The sequence below is a fragment of the Sinocyclocheilus grahami genome, unplaced genomic scaffold, assembly GCF_001515645.1.
Source record: "Sinocyclocheilus grahami isolate Dianchi unplaced genomic scaffold, SAMN03320097.WGS_v1.1 scaffold21.1, whole genome shotgun sequence".
NCBI lineage: Eukaryota > Metazoa > Chordata > Actinopteri > Cypriniformes > Cyprinidae > Sinocyclocheilus > Sinocyclocheilus grahami.
In genome coordinates, this window is record NW_015505200.1 from 2,716,746 (window position 1) to 2,721,843 (window position 5,098).

General features: G+C 36.5%; 1 protein-coding gene across 1 annotated transcript in view; it reads right to left on the reverse strand.

Annotated features, from left to right (window-relative positions):
- Window positions 1-3,720, reverse strand: part of LOC107557142 (beta-1,4-galactosyltransferase 2-like) — a 113,116-nt gene extending 109,396 nt beyond the window's left edge. Inside the window, exon 1 of the mRNA XM_016240479.1 lies at window positions 3,300-3,720. The gene's annotated coding sequence lies outside the window, so the exon portion shown is untranslated. The remainder of the gene's footprint in view (window positions 1-3,299) is intronic.
- Between the last annotated feature and the right edge of the window lie 1,378 nt (window positions 3,721-5,098).

The following is a 5,098-nucleotide window of genomic DNA, read 5'->3' on the forward strand; positions in this document are numbered from 1 at the left end:
TAGGGCTGGACGATATGGCCAAAATTGATATCACGATATATTTCTTAAGCGATACGATTATGATATAATTACGATATCGATATGAACACTATTTATCTGAAATAGAAATCTTTTGTAACATTATAAATGCCTTTATCATCACTTTTGATCAATTTTAAGCATCCTTGCTAAATAAAAGTATTAATTTCTATAATTTCTTTCCCCAAAAAAATAATAAAAATTATACTGACTCCAAGCTTTTGAATGGAATAGTGTATGTTACAAAAGCTTTTTTATTTCAGATAAATGCTGATTTTTGGATCTTTCTGTTCATCAACGAATCCTGAAAAAAAAATATTTACTCAACTGTTTTAAATATTGATAATCAGCAAATCAGCATATTAGAATGATTTCTGAAGGATCGTGTGACACTGAAGACTGGAGTAACGACTGCTGAAAATTTAGCTTTGATCATAGGAATAAATTACATTTTAAAATCTATTCAAATAGAAAGCAATTTTAAATAGCAAAATATTTAAATATGTTACTGTTTTTGCTGTACTTTGGATCAAATAAATGCAGCCTTGGTGAGCAGAAGAGAATAAAAAATAAAAAAACCTTAAATATCGTACTGTTCAAAAACTTTTGACTGGTAGTGTAGGCTGATTATTCTTATAGATTGAAACAAATGTGCTTCAGCCAGAAAAAAAATTTATGAAAAGTGCTCCGAGTCGCTGCAGAAAACAAAAAAATTGAACAATGTTGCTGGAGATGGGCTTATTGAAAATGCAAATTCATTCTCTGCCAGCAGGAGGCGCTTTTAGAGTGCTAAAACTAGCGGTTTCCCCAGTAACGGCTGTAATCAAATCAGCTCCGCCCACGAACGCTACTTTATCAGATAAAAATGAAAACGTCATAGAAACTTTCCTGAAGACAGTCGGTTCCCTTCAGAGATACATTCATATCAAACACCCGTGCCGCGTTTTGATTTTGAAACGTGCAGTGCTCATGTTTATTCAACAAAGTCAAACGCCACAAATAAATCAATGTAATGTATGGGAAACACTGGTAATGTATATCGAAATATCGGAAATGTGTTTAAAAATCATATCACCGTTATTGAAAAAAATTATATATACATATTGATATTGAATTATTGTCCAGCCCTATTTCAAAATCAAAAATCATTTTACTAGTTTTAGTTTTACAGTAACAACACTGCTTCACATTTCTGCTTTCAAATCCTCCAAAAATTGTAATCTCAAGAAAATATGAGAAGTGTCTGAATGATTTTTTGTGTGGTAATCAACATTACACCACAAAAGCAGCCGATTAAGCATAACTGAACCCAGCAGGAGGCGCTTTTAGAGTGCTAAAACTAGCGGTTTCCCCAGTAATCAAATCAGCTCCGCCCACGAACGCTACTTTATCAGATAAAAATGAAAACGTCATAGAAACTTTCCTGAAGACAGTCGGTTCCCTTCAGAGATATATTCATATAAAACACCCGTGCCGCGTCTTGATTTTGAAACGTGCAGTGCTCATGTTTATTCAACAAAGTCAAACGCCACAAATAAATCAATGTAATGTATGGGAAACACTGGTAATGTATATCGAAATATCGGAAATGTGTTTAAAAATCATATCACCGTTATTGAAAAAAACTATATATACATATTGATATTGAATTATTGTCCAGCCCTATTTCAAAATCAAAAATAATTTTACTAGTTTTAGTTTTACAGTAACAACACTGCTTCACATTTCTGCTTTCAAATCCTCCAAAAATTGTAATCTCAAGAAAATATGAGAAGTGTCTGAATGATTTTTTGTGTGGTAATCAACATTACACCACAAAAGCAGCCGATTAAGCATAACTGAATCCGGAATATTCTTTTAAGTCTAACTCAAGCTTGACATAGACTCAGCTGCCTTATATGAACACTAAACAGTTACATAATCGAGTACTTTTACTGCGTTTCAGGGTTTGAAATATATCTCATTCTGAATATCACAAAGATAAGTCATTGCACTGACACGTGAACCCGAGCGGCTAATTATGAGACAGCATTGTCTCAATACACAGTCTATATCACAGCACACAAACAAGCCGAAGGAAGTCTTGGGTGGCTGCGCTCCAGCTCTGTTAGCTTGTAAGCTCCACAAACCGCGGCCCCAGCTTTTGCCTGCCTCAAGTCCAGCTGCTCACTCTACTCAGAGCCAAGAGACAAATTAAACAGCCTTTAACCACCGCTGAAGCCTTCGTTTGGACGGACCTCTAAGTTGGCATCTGGATAGACTTAGACATGATTATGCCCATTCACCTAAATATCCTTGCAACTCCCTAAGAAATAAACTACAACTGACAAACACATTCTGTTCTCCCGGGCGCAACTAGACTTGTCTGATATCATAAATAATCTGTTATTTTCATGCTCATGTGTTCAGGAAAATGAACTTCAAACTGTTAAGGAAGAGACAAAAAAATTAGATAAAGCCGGTGTTCAAAACAAAGCAGTTCACTTCATACCACCTTTGTGTCAAGGATCTTACTGTTCCCATGACAACAAATACCAACACCCAATGATTTGGCTTCTCATCTGTATGACCAGCAATCCGGTGTCTAAATTTGCGCTAAGCATCTGTTCAATATCACACGATATACACTGGTCCCTAATTTCCAATCAAAACCACTCTCATCATGCAAGAAAAGGAATCGCAGCAGACCTGAAAGGTCATTTGTCTCTGGTGGATGGAGGCAGATTGGCCAAATAGAGCTGCTACTGTTTAAAACAAACTGTAAAATGGACCAATGGACAATTTGCCCTTGGGCTCTCGGGTATCGCGCTGTAGAAAGAGAGCTTAAAAAGCAGATTGTGTGGGTGAATGAGAGGAACAGATACAGACGCTGAGAGAAACTCTCTTGGAGCCACTGAGAAATAATGAAGCACATATCAGACGGTCACAAGGAACTAAAGAAAAACTAGGGCTATATATACACACGGGGCTAACAAGCTTAACAAGATAAGACACACCTGGGGAGACTAATCAAGGGGAACCAATGAACAAACGGACTACAAACTGACTACAAACACCACGGGAGACAGGAAGTGACATAAAATTCCAGGGCAAGGCACAGAGAGCATGAAACAAAAACAAGAAAGAGTTGACTTGTGAGGAGAGCAATCACGTTTATTTTCTAAAACCGAAATAAAACGGAACACCTCAAAATTACAAAACAAAACAAACAAACAAAAAACTATATCTTTCAATAAAAAATCATATTTGCAAACCATGAACACAAACATGGCATTTCTTACCTTGATCCTTTGCAAGCCAGGATGCTCCTCTATAAGGGATTCATCTTTATTGTATTCACTTCATCTGACTGTCTATTTCGGAAGAACTGTCGGTTTCAGCCATAAATGTGTCATCTGTGTGAAATACAGTTAGTTTTATCATAACATCCATATAAAACGAGGGAGTTACTTGCCGAATAGCGTTATTTCTTTCTGCCGACAACGCCGATCAATTCATTTTTCGGAAAGAAATGCACACTGATGAAAGGATTATGCCATATTGCAGGAACATGATATATATCCATGTTTTTGAGAGCCCTTGACAACAGCGTACACTCCAGTGATGAGACTAAATATTTTGCCGTGTATTTTCATCTGTCCGTTTTGTGTTTTTGGCGAGGAGAGATGATGGGTGTGCGAATAAAGGCATAGGGAGGCAGGTTTTCTTTAGTACGGAGACTCGGAAGGCTCAAACAGAGGTTCACTTATTCGCCGCAAGAGGGCGCAGTTTTGTTTTGGTATATTTTTCTGGTTATAAACATTGAACTATTATTCACTTTGATATGTAAGCATTTTTTTTTGTCCCAATAGCAGCACTTTTCCAAATGTTAAGCAGTTTGAGTTTCACACGAGCAAGATTGATTGCGAGAGAAAACAAACATCCATCGTGGTTCATTCTTTGTTAAATGTTTGTTCACTGCAGTTCGGTCAACAATGAAATGCACGATACTGCTATCACGACTGGCAGGCGATGCTCAATGTGGATTCGTGTTTCTTAAAGGGTTACCTTATTTAAGATGTTGTTCTATTTAAAAATAGCATCAAGCAGCGGCAGCCGAGACGAGCGATGCACCTGCTGCTGCGTGCTTTGGCGACATCTGATGGATGTTTAAAGCTGTCACCTGATCGCTGATGCTTGAACTATGCTGCATTTAATAAATCATGGATAAACGTAAGCAAAATAATGTACATCGTTGCCTACAGTGGAAATGTCCCTTGTATTGTATGGATTTTATTTTGATTTGCTTTAAACAGCAAAAAGAATCCTTTTTTTTTTGGCAAAATTGTGATTTACAAATTCTGTCAAATTAAACGTGAAAACTTACCTCATGACATTCATTACAGATACTGTTATCCTGTTATGTTCCGGAATGAGAATACAAATTTTAACCACTTTTCTACAAAACCTGCAAAAATAAAAAATCGACAGACAGACAGACAGACAGACGATAGATAGATAGATAGATAGATAGATAGATAGATAGATAGATAGATAGATAGATAGATAGATAGAGTGCTGTGAAAAGCTTTTTGCCCCCTTCCTGTTTTTTAAGTTTTTTGCATATTTGTTACATTTAAAAGATTCAGATCATCAAACTAATTTAAATATTACACAAAGATAATGCAAGTAAATACAAAATGCAGTTTTTAAATTATGATTTCATTTATTAAGGGAAAAAAGCTGTCCAAACCTACGTGGCCCTACGTGAAAAATGAATTGCCCCCTCCTGTTAAATCATGAAAGAACTGCAATTAACCACATTATTTTAGAAAGCTGAGTTAAATTTCACTAGCCACACCCAGGCCTGATTACTGCCAGACCTGTTGAATCAAGAAATCACTTAAATAGAAGCTGTCTGACAAAGTGAAGCATGCTTAAAGAGCAACACATCATGCCGCGATCTAACAAAATTCAAGAACAGATTGAACAGTTGACATGTATCAGTCTGGAAAGGATTATAAAGCCATTTCTAAGGCTTTGGGACTCCAGCGAACCATGGTCAGAGCCATTATCCACAAATTGAGAAAACTTGGAACAA